General features: G+C 55.3%; 1 long non-coding RNA gene across 1 annotated transcript; it reads right to left on the bottom strand.

Annotated features, from left to right (window-relative positions):
* Nucleotides 1-663: 663 nt before the first annotated feature.
* LOC110259848 (uncharacterized) lies at nt 664-7,833 on the bottom strand. The gene is made up of 8 exons (XR_014839604.1): nt 7,536-7,833; nt 6,813-6,974; nt 5,786-6,110; nt 5,609-5,650; nt 4,693-4,829; nt 4,096-4,424; nt 1,184-1,772; nt 664-681 (listed from the first exon to the last, which is right to left on the bottom strand). It is a non-coding gene; the product is annotated as an uncharacterized LOC110259848 (long non-coding RNA).
* Between the last annotated feature and the right edge of the window lie 11,039 nt (nt 7,834-18,872).

Genomic DNA, 18,872 nt, shown 5'->3' with positions numbered 1-18,872 from the left:
CAAGCAGGACTTCAACAAGTGAATGCGGGGAACAGAATTCACCATATAATGGTGCTGGACGCGGGGCAGGGCCACCACCACCAGTGACCCTCGCTCCTAATTTCTTGCCCCCCCTGCCCCCCCCCCGCCACATGCCATGGGCCTTCCCCCCATTTTCCACCCTGGGAGCCTGCAAAGCACAGACGGTGATGGAGGGAAGAGCTGGCTCAGGGGTGCTGCTCAGTGCCAGGCAGGGAGAAGAGGGACCTTGGCGGGGGCATCACAGGCTCAGAGGGAGCCCAGCATCCCAGCCGAAGCTGAAGGAAGCCTCTCCTGGGATGCGGCAGACAACCCAGCCCTGGGTCGCTCACCTGCTCACCAGCACCTACCTAATCATGCTGTTTGCTCTAGCTCATCCTCACTGACCTCTTGCTCCATGATGCAAAGAGCTCCCTCTGCGAGAACTGCAAGCTCTGTTTGTTGGTGGTCCCTGATACGTGCGAATGGATGCAGGCGTAGCCCGGAGCCAAGCTCTGCACGGATGGACGAAGTGCACAGACTTTGCAGGGTTCTTTTCCATGGCAGAATGACCAGGCCGTCCACGGAGGGCAGCCTGGTCAACCGGCCGATCCACAGCAAGAGGGAGGTGACGCTGGCTGCGCTGGGCGGTGGGCTGGCAGCATGACCGGGGTGTTTCAGTGGCTACGGTACGGAAGCGAGATAAAGTCTGGGAGAGCCCTGGTCTGTGGACAGTCGCTCGGTAGGAAGAACTCGGGCTCTGACGGGGCCGCTCCCTCTGTAAAATGGGGTGCTGGGAATGAAGCAAGGCGCCCGGAGATTTAGTTTGCCTTGGAGAAGTACAGCAATACGATGTTTCTGAATTCAGGTGTTGCAGAGTCACTCCAGAGTGCCCGCACTGCCTATTTTTAACATTGTGGTAAAACGCACATAAAGCCTGCCTCCCAACCACGTGTAAGTACACAATTCAGGAGAGGACCCACACTCACACTGCGGGTAAGAGAGCTCAACTCCTGCATCTTGTGAGCGCAAACTCTGTCCCCGGGAAACACCAGCTCCCACCTGCTCCTCCCCCGGCCCCGCCTCCTCGTCTGTCCCCAAATCTGGCTGCTTCAGGACGTCCCGCGAGCGGAGCCCTACAGACTGGCTTAGTTCACGGGGCGTAACGTCCTCAGGGTCCCCGTACTTTGTGGCCTGCGACAGGGTTTCCTTCCTCTTCATCGCCGGGGGTGGGGGGCCCTCTTTACGCGTCTGTCCATGACGACGCGTGGGTCGCTCCCCTCTTGGTGACGGTGAACAAAGCTGCCACGCGTGTGGGTGTGCAAGTAACCGTGCAAGCCTCTGCTTGCAGTTATTTGGGCACATATCCAGCTGTGGAATTACTGCATCCTGTGGCAGTTCTACTTTTCATCTTGGAGGCACTCACCCACTTACGAACCTGCAGGGGAGCGGGTGCCACGCAGGGCAAAGGCGAGCGTTTCCTCTCCGAGGCGTCAGCAGCGGGGTACGGGGTGGGGAGGGGGTGGCGCAGAGGGGGTGAGGCCTGTCTGCCTTCTTTCTTCAGGCCTTGCTGGCGAAGCTGACGCTCTGACCTCATCCCCTTTCCAAGGGAAAGAAGGCGCTGATGGGGAGCCACGTGACACAGGGTTCCTGGGGTGGAGGGGGTCTCATGACAGGGGACAGAGCAAGCTGGATGGGGGGGCTTTGCTCCATTCTGTCCAATGCAGGTCCTGAAGGTTCCGACCCAGGGCAGGTCTTGCACCTGCTGAGCTCCACTGGGCAGGACCGGAAAAAAAAAAAATTCTTTTATTCAACAGCGTGACTGAGTGGGGGCAAGAGCCCTGTTCTGTGCAGAGTGAACAAATGCCGGAGGACGCCTTTACTGCCTGTCGCTCGGGCAGCTCCCGACAAAACACATCACACCGTCTGGACTCAGAACGAGGGCTCTGTTCACACCGCCCTGGGGACCGGCTACTCCAATCACCTTTGCAGTGTTACCGAGAAAGCCGCGGCAGCGTTTCTGCTGCAGATATTATCACCAACTTGCTGATGGTTCTGGGGACAATTTTCCAATTGGGATACGTCACAATTCAGGGAAGAAAAGGGCATGGAAAAACCTGTCTTGGGTTCAGGCAGATTTTTTCTTTTTCGGGCTGCACTGCGGCTTATGGAGGTTCTCGGGGTAGGGGTCCAATCAGAGCTGCAGCTGCCAGCCTACACCACAGCCACAGCAACAAGATCTAAGCCACATCTGCAACCTATACCACAGCTCACGGCAACACCAGACCCTTAACCCACTGAGTGAGGCCAGGGACTAAACCTGCATCCTCATGGATGCTAGTCAGGTTAGTTACCACTGAGCCACAAAGGGAACGCCCAGGCAGATTTTAAAAACCTGTAGGGAGAACGGGAGATGACTAGAAAAGGCCAGGAGATGCCGCTAAGTCATGCCTTCCCTTGTGATGAAGCCAAATCACCAGAAACCCAGCACCTCGCCTCTGATCCCTCAGGCCGCAGGGAGCCTGCTTCTGGGTCTCAGTGGTGTCCAGAGAACTGCTTCTGGCCTTAGGGGTGGTTCCCTTGCCCAAGCAGACGGTCCTGAGTGCCTGGGGGTTGTCCCCTGACCCACTGGAATCAAAACATGGAAGGAGGCGCAGCCCAGCTCCAGGAAGACTACAATCCAGCTCAGTGGAGCCGAGCCAGCAGCGCAGGTGTGCCCGGGCCAGGAGCTGAGTCCCTCCCTCTCTGGCGGCATCAAGGCCGGAAGCCCGGGATGGCTTCCTGGGGGAGGAGAGGGCTAAGGTGCGGAGCTTGGCTGGGTGTTTAACACTGGCTCTGCTTTGCCTTCTCAGCCGCCGCTGTGATTAACCACCTTTGCCGTGTCTGGCGTCTCCATGCGGCATCTCAGTTGTCATGGGCTGAACAGTATCCTCTTAAAATCTGCACTCCAGTCTCTCAGCATGGGACTGGATTTGGAGACGGGGTCTTTAAAGAGGGGAGGAGGCTGCACTGCGGTCACTGGGGTGGATTTGAATCCACGGTGGTCGGGGTCTTATAAGAGGAGAGAGGGGGGAGCAGGGGGGTCACGGAAGCCAGCCCTCTGCACGCCAAGGAGGGAGGCTGCAGGAGGGTCCCACCCGGCGGACCCTTGATCTCAGGCTTCCTGCCTGGGTGAAGGCGGCTCTGTTGTTTAAGCCGCTCAGTCTGCATCACCGTTACGGCAGCCAGAGCAAAGGAGTACGCGGTTTAGTCCCCATCACGGCCCGGGGAGGGAGTGGCATTAAGAAAGGGGGTGAACACGATGGAGGAACATGTGAGGTGAAGAAGGTACACATGTACACGTGACTGGGTCACCTTGCTGCACGGCAGAAATGGACAGAACAGCGTAAATCAACTATAAAAAAAAATTTAAAAAAAAGAATGGGGAGGGTGCACCTCGGCGCGGTCAGACACTTGTCCAAGACGCCTGGCTGCGCCCTCCCGCTGCAGCCTCCACCAGCAGGGCCGGTTCCTTCCCTAGGACTGTTCCAGGCTGGATCAGTTGCGGCTGGATCAGCTGGGGTCTCCCTCCTCTCTGACCCGTGGCTGAGGTTCCAGTTCCTCCTCGGCTACACCCGGGAGTGCTGCCTGGGTCCTCAGCTACCACTTGGGCTGGATCCATGCCTCTGCCTCCCACCTCACCCTCGGCTGACAGTAAGAAGCACGGCGGGGCAGCCAGACCAGCGTCTGAGCCAAGAACCCTGCTCAGGCAGGGAAGCTCCAGCCCGAGGGTCCCTAGAGAGTCCAGGACACAGGACGGCAGCCAGGGGTTTGGCTCGAAGGCTAGGGCCCAGCGCCAGACCAGCGAGGCCTCATCCCAGCATGTGGGTTTGCACTGCAAGCAGTGACACTATTTTGGCACAGAGAGGCCCCATCTGCTGTCCAGCGGGAGCCCCCTTGCTGCTCAATGCCAGGCCGCCGGCTGCTGGCTGTAAAAATTCCAAGGGCTTTAACGCCCGACCTTACGAGGTCTCTACTGGTGTGATTTATACTTCACATTAGTTTGAAGACCCCCAGAAACCACCCCAGCCCAGCATCCAGCATCTCTACGGTACCTACCCTCCCAGAAGCCCCAAACACTTGTGTCTCCTTTCCACCAGACCCCTTCAAGCTCCATCAATAATCAACGCTCCGCACGTTGAAAAGAAAGCAGGGAAGTCCTGGCTCTTCTCGGGTCGTGTTATTTCCTGCTTGTCTTCTTAGCTGTTCCCTCTCTGCTTCCTGGAGACCGTGTTATCACATACACCACATTCGATGCGTGATTTCTTCCCCGGGCTCTGGATGCTGGTGCTCATGTCAGAGACGGTGACTCTCCCTTCGAGGGGCGAGGCCATCTGTCCAGGGGCCCCGAGAATCCATCCCAACCCATCAGGGCCTCAGCAGAGCTTCTGGAATCGAACAAAATGCTCACACATTTGTATTTCAGTCCAGCGCAGGCTGTTCCTTCATCGGCAATGTTATCGTCACATAAAAAGGGGGGTGTCGAACAGCTCCCGCTTGCTCCCTTTCTCTCCCTCCCTCTCTCTCACACACACACGTGTCACAGGCATCAAGACAGGAGAAAATGCAATATACTGGGCTTCAGACTGACCCATGTCTGAACCTGGGGTCGCTACCTACCTGCTATGAGTATAAACTGACTTGGGCAAAACTGACCTGGCAATCAGCTTAAGCAAAGGGGGCTTTACTGGAGAGGCAGGAGACTGAAGGAGCTGGGCTGGAGGTGGGCAGGAGGAGAGGAATGGATGGATCTCAGGGGTCCACAAAAGCCCCCCACATGCCCACGGCAGCATCTGCGTGGAGAAAATCGAGGCGTGTGGGGGCCATAGGGGGTCTATTGGAGGAGAGTGTCCCCGGCTCTCATCAGGGTCTCAGGGCGGGTCTGTCGCCACCCCAACCCCCCAGAAAGGTTCAGAATCACGGCCCAAATCGCCCCCCTGACCACTCGGGGCTTAACCTGCCATGGCCTCCCGCCCCCCACCCTTACTCCGCACTTCACAGCAGACAGAGTCCTCGGAGAAGGGACGGACTTTGTCACATCATGTTCCTGCAGGAGACTCTCCAAAGTCCTCCCTTCCTCTGAGCTCTAAGATCTGCCCGCTCTTCCCTGGCAGAAGGACCCCTGGTGACACTGCCCCCTCACTTCTCCCCACCCCCTGCCCTGCTCTCCACTCCAGACACGGGGTTCCTAGGAGCAGGGACTCTCGATGCTAAAATCAGGACAGTCCCAGGCAAGCGGGGAGGTTGGTCACCCCGGCTCCCTCCCACCTGCTCCCGGCAGCCCTGCCCCCGCCTCGTGGCTGATTACCCACCCCACCCACGCCGAGTTCCGTGTCCCACATCTGTGCTCCTACAGGGCCCCTTCCCTTCTGTCACGTCCCCCCTCCCCCGCTGAGCCCAGAGTCCTTAAATCATCTTCTTTCCTGCGGCCTCATTCACCGCTGCATCCCTGCGCCAAGCCCCAGGTCTACATCAGCTGAACAACTGTGTGGTGCGGGTGGTCTGGGAGCGAGGGAGCAAGCCAGGCCCCCGGTGGGGCGGGGAAATGCCCCCTCCCCGCCTGGAGACCTGCCTTAAAGGGGTGGCTCTTAGTTCTGGCTTCAAGCAGGAACATCTGGTTGACAGCAAGAGAAAACAATTCGGAATTCGTATCAGGAATTCTGGGGGGAGCTCAGAGCTGAAGGGGAGGCAGAAAGGAGTTCCCCACAAGAAGATCACCCAGCTGGTGGAGGATGGGCGGGGTGCTCACTGAGGCCCTGGGATGCACATTCCAGCGAGGGGCTTCTGCAGGGGCGGGCGCCCTCCTGGCCAGAGCAGGTGGGGCGTCGGAGTGACACTCCCTCTGTAGCGGTTCGCTAGGATGGCCGCTAAAAGCACTGCAAACAGAGTGGCTTCACCAGGAATGGACCGTCTCACGTTCGGCAGGCTGGACATCCAAGACCAAGATGAGGCAGGGCTGTGCTCCTTCCCGCCGGTGCTCGGGGAGGACCTGTTCCAGGCTGCACTCCAAGGGAGATTCGGAGGGTTCTTTCGGTCGGTGGCAGGATACACGGCATCCTTCCGTGTGTGCGTGTCTGTGTACAAGTTCCTCCTGTTTTACTGCGACACCGGTTACACTGCATAGGGGCCTTCCTATTTCAGGGCAACCTCATCTCTCTTTCTCTCTTTTTATGACAGCAGCTTGATGCAGGATCTCAGTTCCCAGACAGGGACTGCATCCAGGCCACAGCCGTAAAAGTGCTGTATTCTAACCACTGGACCACCAGGGAGCTCCCAGTATGACCTCAGCTTAATGAGGTCCGACATGGCCCTAGGTCCCAGTAAGGTCACACACTGAAGAACTGGGGGTTAGGACCGCCACACATGGATCTAGGGACGGGAGGCAGGATGCACGACATCCATCGAGATGGAGTTCAGTGGGCAAAGAGGCCCCTTAAAACGACACGAGGGTGCCATCCCCAGAAAAAAAAAGGGAATGGATGCTGGGCTGTCCGACCACAGCCGCCCTGGTGGCTGGGAAAGACTCGCTAGGTGATCGGATGGCAGGGGGCCACCGTGTAAACCAACAGCTGGCTTTCTCCCGCATCCACTGTGCTCAGGCTCTCAGAACCCAGGCGCACATCAAGTCTACCCAACACACCTGCTACACAGGTGTTCGCAGAGCACCTACAGGCAACCAAGCGTGTGGCTCAAGGCTTGTGGACTACAGCAGTCAAAACAGCTGAACAGCTCTGCCCTCCTGGGGCTTCCGTTCTAGAGATGACCCCCCCCCCCACCTGTTGACCCCATCACGGTTCCTCTTGCTGTGGTTTCAGTGCTCAGCTACACGACTCCAGCAACACTCCTCCTGGGGGGACAACCGCCTCCTGAGGTGTCAGCCCCCAGCCACAACCACGTATCCATCTGCTCTCCCTCCGCAAGCATCTTTGTCTCAGGAACTAAAGCAGGAGATGAGTTTATCAGACGCAAATTGCTCAAGGACCTCATTCATTTTGTGCAGTAATTAAATAGAAGCTGTTTGGAAATATAATTATAGATTGGCCCATCAAAGCAAATTAAATCTTTGAAGAGTAATGGCCTAATTAGCTTCCAGATTTTGCCATTAAAAAAAAAAATCCAAATGTCCTGTTGCCCCGAACCAGGAAATATCAGGGCCCAGCTGTGAAAGGCACCAAAGGGCCATTAATATCACCTGGATGTGGATTCTAAGCAGATGAGAGGCCACGGGTATAGACCATTTATCAAGATTAAGCTGGCTGGCTAGACTTGGGGTCCTTATTCATTTGCTTCCCAGTCTTAACGTCTGTGTATACACTGGGCCCTCCGGGGCTGCTCAGCGAGAGATCCTGGCGGGGCCGCACCCCCGTCCTCTCCCAACCCCAGGACTCAGCCTCTTCCCTTCTTAACAAGGACCCTGCACACGTGTCCCGCTGCCTCAAGACCAAGCCCGTTTCTGCCGCGGTCTCCCCCACCCTATCCCTTCTCAGTTTTCCACTGACCTGGGAGATGGAGGACGCTCTGGAAAGTTCTGGAATGTACCGGGATGTCTCAGGTCCTTGCCCCATCTGAGCCCTGACTCTGTGCCACGCATGCCCGTGGGCCTTGGGCTCCCCCTCTGCTCGTCTTGCAGAGAGTGGGGCTCCCCCAGCAGCACTGACAGCTCAGCAGTCCTTTGGGTCCCGTCTTGCGGGGCCAGCACCCAGATTTTCTGGTGCGGAACGCTCTCCTCGCCGGGTCCAAGTAAATTGCGCGGGCAAACCCCACCCCTGGGTCCCGAGGATGGACACGTGATCCAGGCCTGCTCAATCAGAACACGTCATTCTCCTGGCCCAAAGTGATTGGTCAGCGGTGGGCATGTGCCCCAAAGCCAGGCCAATCAGAAACACAGCACTTTGACACGGGGTTTTCCACAGAGTGGCTGGGCTGAAAGGGACAATCTTGCCCCTGGAGACGTGCGCCTCCCTGTGGATGCCCAGCCGCACTGCAGGCTGGAGCCCTAGGCCCACCTGCACAGGAAGTGAGACCCTCCCTGGACTTTTCCAGTTACTACACAAGCCTTTTAATGTTTATGTCCCAGTTGAGATGGAATGCTGGCAGTTGCAATTGAAAATCCTCTAATTCTGCCAGCTTCTCCCTTCTTGGCACCTCCTAGGAGGCCCAGTTGCCAGCACTTTGCCAGATTCCCAGGCTCCAGCCAGGGCCTCTTATCTCCGGCCCTAAGTCCCCCAGAGAGTGACAGGTGGGGGCTCATCCCTGCAGGTCGGTCCCCTCAGAAGCAGATGGGACTCCCCTGCACCCCATAGAAGTGGATGCTAAGACCAGGTTAGAATTTTATCCGGGAAACACCGGTGGGAAAAATAGGAAGGAAGCCAGGAAAGACTGGGGGGCAGTAAGCCCACAGTGCAAGGTGGAGCAGCAGGGAAGGTGAGAGGGCAGGAGAGGAGGGTGGAGCGTGCTTAGACGCCCACAGCCTTGGGGAGGCTTGCAAGGCTGTTGGGGAGCCCTGGAGTCCCCATCTCCCACCCTGTCACTCTCAGGCACCAGCTGGGAGTAGGGGTCCCAGAGCACAGTGTGGGGGTGCTGGGCCTGCCCTGCTCCTTGCAGAGGGTTCTGTGAGGAGACTCACACCCTGGGGTCTCACCCCTCCCGTCCAGGATCCCCAGGCTGGACCCTGAGGAGCAGGGCTGAGTGTTGCGACCCTGAACCTGAGCCGCTGCTGATGGGGACCCTCTGTGGGCCAGCTCTGTCTCCGCCACAGACTGTATCTAGTGACACTTGTTTGGTTGCTGCTACAAAAGGACTTTGGGCTTCTCTTTACTTCCTGCGTGGTCTCTGAGTCTGATGCAACTTCCTGAGCGCAGTGTCCTTGGCTGTAAAATCTCTCCCGGGGGTGTTTTGTGGATTGAAGTCACTCACTCATTCATTCACTCACTCTTTCTTCACTTGTTCATTCATTCATTCACTCGTTTGCTGGGTGCTTTACTTTTTTTTTTTTTTTTTGGTCTTTTTAGGGCTGTACCTGTGGCATATGGAGGTTCCCAGGCTAGGGGTTGCATCGGAGCTGTAGCTGCCAGCCTACACCACAGCCACAGCAACGCAGGATCCAAGCCATGTCTGCGACCCACACCACAGCTTATGGCAACACCAGGTTCTTAACCCACTGAGTGAGGCCGGGGATCAAACTTGCGTCCTCATGGATGCCAGTCAGATACGCTTCCACTGAGCCATGATGGGAACTCCTGCTGGGTGCTATCTAGAGCCAAGGCTTGTGCCAGAAATTGGGGTGAATGAGCGGATTTGGGGCACTGCCATCCTGGAGCTAAAGCCTAACTTGGAAGAGAGACAAAACTAAAGAGTTAACAAGATGATTGCAATTGTGATGATTGAGGGGATTAACTGTGGGGGGGCATGGTGGGAGGAGGAGGGGACATGGCTTGGGACAGTGGACTCCCCTCTGAGGAGGTGACATTTATAATTTCTGAGGTCCAAAGGATCAGAGTGAGCCCCCTGGGGTGGGAAGGGTGATGGGAACAAATGAGAGAATGAATGAGAAGCATTTGCTTCGGAAGTTGCTGCTGGGGGCGGGGGCTCCCTGGACCTGGAGGGCTGTAGGATGTGAGATGCTGTTAGCAGAACCGACAGCCATCGGGAGTGCTGAGAAAGCAAGGCTGGGAGTTCCCTGGTGACCTAGCAGTTAAGGATCCAGTGTTGTCACCGCTGTGGTGAGGGTTTGATCTCTGGGCCTAGGAACTTCTGCATGCCCTGGGTGAGACCAAAAAAAAAAAAAAAAAAAAAAAAAGTGGGAGTTCCCGTTGTGGCTCAGTGGGTTCAGAACCCAACTAGGATCCCTGAGGATTCAGGTTCAATCCCTGGCCTTGCTCAGTGGGTTAAGGGTCTGTTGCTGCCATGAGCTGTGGTGTAGGTCGGTGGCTGCAGCTCCAACCTGACCCCTAGCCTAGGAATTTCCATATACTTCAGGTGTGGCTAAAAAGAAAAAAAAAAAAAAAAAAAAAAAGAAAGCAAGGCTGGCCCTATCTGGAGGGGAGACCTGGTTCAGGTGTCCCACATTGGCTGGAAGGTGACCATGCTGTGGCAGAGGAAGAGAGACAGACTGGCCTTGGACCCTCCCATCTCAGCCTCCAGCAAGAGGAGTCCCCAACCTGGAGGCCCCAAGAGTTTCCTTTGACCAGAGCCTGGAATATGTCAATTCAGAGCAGATAAGAAGACACACCTATCGTGGATTTAATAATAGCTTGTGGAGGGGAGGCAGAAATACTGCATCAGAGATAATCACTGGCTGTTAGATACATGTGGAATTAAATATTAAAATGTAGGAGGAAAGAGAGCCTTAGAATCAAGGAAATACAGGAGTTGGAACCCCCCCTGCAGTGGGGTGAACTGTGGCTCCCAAGGATATAGTCAGTCCTTGTGGCAGTGACCTCATTTGGAAATGGGGTCTTTGCGAATGTAACTAAGCCACAGATCACCCTGGATTCATTGGGTGGGGCCCTCACCAATGGCAAGTGTCCTTGCAAGAGACAAAAGAGGAGACACAGGCTCAGGGGGAGGAAGGCTGTGGGACCACAGAGGCAGAGATGGCAGTGATGCGTCTTCAAGCTAAGGAGCACCAGCAGCCAGCCCGGGAGCCAAGCAGCGTGGAGTGGCTTCTCCCCGGAGCCTCCAGAGAGAACCAGCCCTGCTGACACCTTGACCTTGGACTTCTGGCCCCCAGAACTGTGAGACTGTGAATTTCTGTTAAGGGAACCAGTTTGTGGCCCTGTGTCATAGCAACCTCAGCAGACTGATACAGCCTTCTGGATGGGGAACTCTTTTCCAGAAAAGCACTCATGGCATTTTTAGAGGCTTGGACACAAGGGCTGTAGGTACAAAGGGGGCACCAACAGCTAAGGAGGGGAAACTGCCTGCCCATCTCCAGGCTCAGAAATGATCAGGCAGGGCAGCCTGGGCAGCCAGGGCCCTCGGGGCATCCTGCATGGTTCACTGCCCCCCCCCTGGAGGGCAGACTGGGCAGGAAATGACCATCCCTGGAAACATCTAGAGTGGGCAGCCAAGGCAGAAGCCCTGGGAACTGGGGAAGGGGGAAGGGGCGAGGCGGCTCCTCCAAGTCCCAGCTTTGGTCACCATGATGCAGAATCAGTGAAGACACACACACACACACACACACACACACACACACACACACACACACACGCTGGAGATAATTACATTAGATGTTGCTGGGAGTCTCACTACACGCTGATATGGTCTCCTGTAAGCCTCCCCCGACTCCCCAGCCCAGCAAAACAGCTGTCTGCTCCCCATTTCTCAGCTCAGGAAATTGACCACAGAGACATGGAGTAACATGCCCCAGGTCACACAGCTGGCAAGAGGCAGAGCTAGCAGAGACACCTCCGCTCCCATCTGCCCTGCACTGCCAGGGGTGTTAGGTCAGGGGCTGCTGCTGTCCTTGGACACTCCGCCCCCCCCCCATTGCCTCACTGGAAGTGGGGGTGCTGGACTTGGTCCTTAAGCAAGGGGTGTCCGATCTATCCCGGGAAGTTCTCCCAAACCCTCCTCGGCCTCACCCAGTGAGGGGACCAGCAGGGTGCGTTTTGTAACTGTCCCCTGGGTGGCGCTCCCAGGGTGAGTCTTGAGAACCCTCAACCAGGAGAATTATCTGATCCTCCCAACACCCCAAATTCCTCCCTGTGTGGCAGCTGGGGCCGAGAAGTTTCAATTTATTCATGTTCATTCTTGGTGCGTTTGCAGAGCTGCGGGGAGGATGGGCGGGCAGGCCGGGTTGCAAATGAAAACCAAACATATTCTAAATTATGAAATGCACAAAAAACCCCCGGAAACCAGGCTCTTTCATTCAGATCCGGAGGACTGGATGCTGTATCCTTGGTAACGCAGTTTGAGAAAAACAAGTCTTTCTTCCAGCAGCCAGCCTTGCGTTGAGTGGCCCAGGCTCCCACCCTCCTGTGCGGGGATGGGAGGCAGGGCCTCTCTTTGGCCTCTGGCTCCCGGAGCCCCTCAGGATCAACCGTATTTCATGAGTCTTGGTCCGGGGACTGGGAGGGAGGGGAAAAATGGCCGAATTCGAGACATTTGCTGGCCACAGAGTGAAAGAAGCAGATCTAAGCGTCACATTGACAGAATTCCCAGAACCGGGGCAAACCAATTCTCGTTCCCCAAGTTCCTTCATCTTTTGGATAAATGGGCCGTACAGTCACATCTCTTGTCAAGACGTCCAACAACAAAAACCCCAAGCCCGCGAGGTCAAGCTGTTGCTCTGTTATATTGTTCCAAGGCGACCAGGAACACGCTTGGGGTACATTTCGCTTTAGGTTTATTCCATCTTGATTTTCACCACAGTGTGATCGATGCAATTACCTTGGAGCTAATTCTTAGTTAAAAAGAAGTTAAAAGTTACTCAGTGTGGCGTTCCCGTTGTGGCTCAGCGGTAACGAACCTGACGAGGATCCATGAAGAGGTGGGTTCGATCCCTGGCCTCGCTCAGTGAGTTAAGGATCCAGCATTGCCATGAGCTGTGGTCCAGGTTGCAGAAGCAGCTCGGATGTGGCATTGCTGTGGCTGTGGTGTAGGCTGGCAGCTGCAGCTCCAGTGTGATTCCCTAGCCTGGGAACTTCCATATGCAGCAAATGTGGCCCTAAAAAAAAAAAAAAAAAAAAAAAAAATTTAAAAGACAAAAGAAAAAAAAGAAAACAAACCACAGTTACTTGGCGTCTTGGAGGTGTAGAGACTGGGCAAGCCGCTTGTTTACAAGCGGAACCCAATAAAATGGTGAGAGCTTAGGAGTGCCCCACGCGAGGAGTAGCTCCCATCCCACAGCTGGGATGGCACCATGGGGACCCCTATTACAGGTGGATACCCTGAAAGCCTGGAAGGTTAAGTGTCCCAAGATGGGTGGGAGCTGGGGTCCCGGGAAAGGTCACAGGTGTTGACTCCAAGTCAGCAATGAAGAAAACAAACTGGGCCCCTGGGTGGCTGTGGCTTGGGTCTCCTCCTGGGGGACCCACCTCATTCATCCCCTCTGCAGGTGTCTATGAGCAGCTGCCTGGCACTGGCTTGCTGGCAGGCAGACAGGTGACCTTTACGAGAGGTGCTGGGGGGTGGTGGGAGGTTTCCAGCGTTCACGGAGGAGGCAGATGTGATGGCTGAGGAAGGATGAGGGGGATAGGATGTGAAAGCTGGCCAGGATGCCAGGACGGGAACAGCCAGGCACAGCCGGGGGTGGGGTGGGGTGGGGTGGGGGGGCCCACCCTCTACCTGCAGCTTCCCCTTTACCGGGACACCCACACCCCATCACTTCCTGGGTGCCTGGAGTCAGGGTACACGGGGGATGAGACAGTGTTTGGGAGAAGGGGAGAAGGCTTGGAGCCAAACGCTGGCGGCTCTGGGTGATACTTGATCCTCGCTCAGCCACTTAAGAATCTGTGCTGGATGGAACATTTTTTTATTAAGAGACAGTGCCTTTGTTCTGCTTAAGTAGGCGTGCCCACGGCCCCCAGTTTTCTGACTCCACAGGGAAGGCGTTGGGGTCCTCCCACTTGCAGCAGGAAGTGGGGTGCTGTAGCCACACTGCCTTGTCCTTGCAGAGTGGATTCAGACCTGGGGCGGGAGGTGGGGGGGGGATGGATGCACTGCGAGGGGCTGGATCTTGCACCCTCGCTCCCCCCTCCTCTCCTGCTTAAGAAAACACCGCATCCCTTGAGCCTTCTCAGGAGCTTGAGGTTCCACGAGGCTCTTGTGAACACAGGCAGGGTTGAGTGGTGGGGGAGGCAGGAGGGGCCACCCACGTGGTGGATGAGTAGAAGCTCAGGGACACAGGAGAGCTGCGAAGAGGGGGCTGCTGAAGCAAAGCGTGGGGGAGGGGATCAACCGTGAGAAGCCTGGGCAGGATGGGGGCCTAGTCAAGGTCAGGCATTGACCTTTCTCTCCCAGCATCTCCATCTCTATGATACTCCACAGGCCTTGAGGACGCCAGGGGCGCTAGAGAGGGTCTCTGCAGACCTGCAGGCCTCGCCTGTGGACCACACCCGTCACCTGACCATGGTCCTCAGGGCATCTGCAGGAGCAGGTGGCCAGGTGGGTGGGGTGTTGCCTCACAGGCACAGAGCCCTCGGGCTGCAGGCTTTTCAAAGGCCGAGAACACATGTGAAACCTGGGGAAAGCAATCATTGGCTGTGAAATGTGGAAAAGAAATTGCAAAATTGTAATCAATATAAGTTTAATGAAACATCTACAAAATGTCACTACAGCCGCTAGTCCGCTGGGATGTGGTTTGAAGCCTATGTTGCTGGCTGTAAACGGTGTTTCCAGAGGGTCACGGGCGCTCACAGGTGCCGAGGGGGAGGTGGGATGGCCTTGTCTTAGTTTCCTGGGGCTGCTGGAACAAATGACCACAAATCAATGCCTTCAAATTTCCAAAGTCAAGGTGGGAGCAGGGCCAGGCTCCCTCCGAAGGCTCTAAAGGAGGGCCTGCCTTGCCTCTTCCGGTTTCCAGTGGCTTTATCCTGCCAATCTTTGGCCGTGGCCATGCGCAGCCGTCTTCTCTGAGTGTATCTTTTTGTGTCCCGCTTTCTTATATGGATACCTGTCCTCGGATTTAGGGTTTACCCTCACCTAGCATGAGCCGAACTTAACTTTATGACATCTGTCAAATCCCTATTTCTAAGTGAGGTCACAGTCTGAGGTTCTGGGTGGACATGAATTTGGGGGGGGGACACGAATCCAATATGCTACAGCCTCCGAGGTGAGAGTATGTGGCTGCCGCAAGGGCTGGAATGGCCTTAAGGAGGGGGCAGGGCTTGTTCCTCAAACCTCTGGAATGGGGACAAGGGACAGCCCTGACCAGGAGGGGAGCCAGATGTTCACCACTCGCCCAGCTGCCAGCAGGAGAAGGGAAGGGTGAATGAATGAATGGAGCTGGGCTGAGCGGTTCTGCGGGAAGGGGCAGTGGGGACAGAGAAATGGGGCTTCTTTGAGAGCAGTAAGGTACCAGGAACCCGTAGCCAATGTTTTCCCGAGTAGCTTGTGCGGACCAGGCACAGCTCCACACTGTGCCAACTTTTAAGTCACGGGAAGCAGAGGCTGCTGCCACACCCACTTTACAGAGGAGGACACTGAGGCTCAGAGAAATGAACTTGCTCAAGGGCACAGGACTAGGAAGTGGCAGAGTCAGGATTTGAACCCAGATCCCTGGCTGTGTGGCTTCGGAGCCTGCACCTGTCTTCGGGACCCAGTGCTGCCTCTACATGGAGGGTTCGATGAGGTGGTGGGAAAGGCGGCAGACCACTGTTCCTGAGGTGGTGGTGGGGGGAGGCAGGGAGAAAGTAAGCCCCCCTCGGGGCAGGTAGAGGGAACAGGGCCTGTGGGATGGGCCTTGGGACAAAGCGGCCACAGCTTGGCCACTGGCCAGGCCCTAGGAGGGGATGGAAGGTGGAATTGGGACGGTTGGCTGGCCCTTTATAGACGATGACTCTGAATTAATCAGAACAACTCTCCCCCCCCCACCACCACCCACGCACGCACTCATACGCTTCTCTCAATAGCCAGCCCTCACTCCTACCTCTGTCTCTGCTTTAATAAAACTCCCTGGACAACCTGCCCCCCTCGGCTCGCGTGGACACAGCAGCCTATTTTAGGACGCGCCTCATCTTCACGTGGTTTCTGCTCCCACCGGTTCTATTCGCATCGGTTGTTTGGCACAAGGGTTTGAATTGTTGGTTTTTGCGCTAAATTCATTTCCCAGAAATGTCAAGCATCACCAAGGCCACGAGTGGGACACGCGCTGTTCTCGGTCTTTTGTTCTGAGGCTTCTCTTTTCATGCACAAATGCATGATTTCCTTGGGCGGCGGCGGCGGTGCGGTGGCGCAGGGAACCTCTGTACCTTGAACTTAAGCCGAGAGCTGCGGCCCCGCCTCCCACACACTCCACGCCGCCTCCTGCCTCCCCAGCCACGTTGCGGTGTTGCGGTCGTTGCTTAATGTGTGAGTGTGACGAGGGGGAAGAAAGACGAGGGGTGGCCAAGGTTCTCAGACCCCGACTGAATGGTGGGACCACGACACCCACCTGCCGTGCGGCTCTGGATGGATACCGGCCCGGGTTCCTAGCAGACGTGGTGGGGAGTCTCTGTGTTGCCTGTGCTAAAAAGGGGGACCGCTCCTGTCCCCCATCCCTCCTCCGCAGCTGCCCGGGGGCAGATTTCAGAGCAGCGCGGGGAGCGCCAGCTTTCTGCTTCGATCCCTTAAAACCCTGCTATCCACCAACTCAGCACGCGCACCTGCTCTTTGCGCATCTTTTGGTGCTAAAACCCGCTTACAACTGTAAATACGGCGAGGAGGCTCTAGTGGGTTGTAACTTTTATGATCACATCTATCGCCGCGGGTTCCGGCTGCTGGCGTTCAGTAAATGAGCTAACCCTTGTCCTTGAGGTGCTGCTGGCCGTTTTCCTCCTTGGCTCAAACTTTTCCTGAGCGGTTATTGTGTCTGACAAGCTTGAAGACATGGAACTAGACCTTCTCTTGGGGCCCTGGGCTTGGTGAGCCTGGCCAGCAGCCGAGATTGAGGAGGGGATGAAAATGAGGGGTTCGTGCCCCCCCCACCTGGGGGGGGGACACAGCACCAGTGCAGGGGCCAGCAGGAGGGTGTCTGGGAGAGTGGAGACCGTGCCTTAATCCACGAGAACAGTAAAAATAACCACGTACCTGCACGGTGCTTAATGCTTGATAGCTGTAGATAATTAATCCCCACAATTAATTATCTGCTCGTGGCCTTGTCTAAGTCAGGGTCATATGGCAAGAATTGGGGGTTGCAATGTGTCCCCAAAAGAAGTTGAGGTTCTAACAAAGCCCCAGTCCCTGGGCATGTGAATTTGGAAATGGGGGGGGGGTGTCTTTGCGGATGACTGAATTAAGATGAGGTCATCAGTGTGGGCCCTCCTGATACCCTTCCGAAAATGGGACATTTGGACAGAGAGACAGGCACAGAGAGAAGACCACGTGAGGACCTGGGGCGAAGCCCAAGGAGAGAGGCTGCAGAAGGAACCAAGCCTGCTGGACACCTTGACCTCTGACTTGCGGCCTCCAGAACCGGGAGACAGGGCATTTCTGTTGTTTCAGCTGCCCCAGCAAGCAAACGAAACAGCAAGTACGTTATGAAGGAAGGTCTCCCCAGGGGAGGCTGCTCAGGCAGGTCGGGGAGGCAAAGAAGCTGCAGGTGTGAGATTTTAAAATCTTGCTGGCGCAAAAATAAATCAATCAATAAAAAATAAATAAAATCTCGCTGGGGGTGCCCTGGGAGTGTGGACCACGGAAACCAGCTGTGGCTCTTTTGTGTGATATGAAGTTGATCCTAACAGACCTTCCGTGATTGAAATTGTGACCAGAGCAGAGACCTCTGGGTTGAGGGGAAAGCGGGACCCTCAGCTTCCTGTTTTTATCCTTGAGTCATTCATTCATTCATTCACTCCTAAGAGTATTACTGGAAGCATGTGGTAGATGAGGCTTGCCTGGTCCATTAAAGAAGCTGGAGGGGAATTTTTATTTTTTGTATTATTTTAAAAATTTTTGTTTTTATTTTTATTTTGTCTTTTAGGGCCATACCTGCAGCATATGGAGGTTCCCAAGCTAGGGGTCTAATCGGAGCTGTGTCCGCTGGCCTACACCACAGCGACAGCAATGCCACATCCGAGCTGCTTCTGCGACCTGGACCACGGCTCATGGCAATGCTGGATCCTTAACCCACTGAGCAAGACGAGGGATCAAACCTGCATCCTCATGGGTACTAGTCAGATTTGTTTCTGCTGAGCCATGACGGGAACTCCTGGATGGGAATTTTAAAAAATTTGGAGTAACTATAACTATTTTTTAAAAAACATCTCCTCCGTGTGGTTTTCAGTTTGATATATTTTTTTATATTCCTAATTATTCACATTCCTAATTATGTTTAGGCTCTTCCTTCAACCTTGTGGAGTTAATATGTGATGCAAATGAAGACTATATAAAAAAAGGGGTAGTCACAGAAGCACCCCACTCACCCCCACATCCCCTTGGGTCACCAATTTTGTTAAGTTTGAGGTTATCGTCCACTGTTTCTGTTTGCAAAAATTAGTAGATATATGTGTATGTCTTTCTTACACAAAAAAATAACTCCACGGTAAATATATTTTCTCACCTTGATTTTTTTTTTTGCTTTTTAGGGCCGTACCTGTGGCATATGGAGCTTCCCAGGCTAGGGGTCCAACCCGAGCTACGTCTACTGGCCTACACCCCAGCCACAGCAATGCAGGATCCGAGCTGCATCTGCAACCTACACCACAGCTCATGGCAACACCCGAGATCCTTAACCCACTGAGCAAGGCCAGGGCTCGAACCTGTGTCCTCATGGACGCTAGTCAGATTCGTTAACCACCGAGCCACAATGGGAACTCCACCTTTATTTATTTATTTATTTGTTTAACAATACACTCTGGAAATCCCTCCAGATCAGGACATAGGGCTCTTCATTTTCTTTTTAACAACTGGGTGGCTTCCATCATGCAGACACACTGTAACAGCTGTCCACTGTATGAATGTTCCTACCGATAAGGCTACAATTACTTCCTGGAATGTCTGTGTCATCGCTGGAGGTGTATCTTCAGGGTGGATTCCTGGAAGTGGGAATGCCTGGGTTCAGGGAAAATGCCTGGAATTTTCTCAGCTGGGATCCAATTTCCTTCCAGGGAGGGTTGCACGGCTTTGTCCTCCTGTCAGTGATGTGTCAAGGTGCCTGCTTGGGGAGGGAAGGTCAGCATAGAGCCTCTTTTCTGTGA

The sequence above is a fragment of the Sus scrofa genome, chromosome 3, assembly GCF_054392235.1.
Source record: "Sus scrofa isolate SSC_HxYL_T2T_F1_AM1 chromosome 3, Sscrofa_HxYL_maternal_Yorkshire_Landrace_v2.0, whole genome shotgun sequence".
Taxonomy (NCBI): Eukaryota; Metazoa; Chordata; class Mammalia; order Artiodactyla; family Suidae; genus Sus; species Sus scrofa.
The sequence above is the reverse complement of the archived record's forward strand: the minus strand, read 5'-3'. Positions and strand labels throughout refer to the sequence as shown.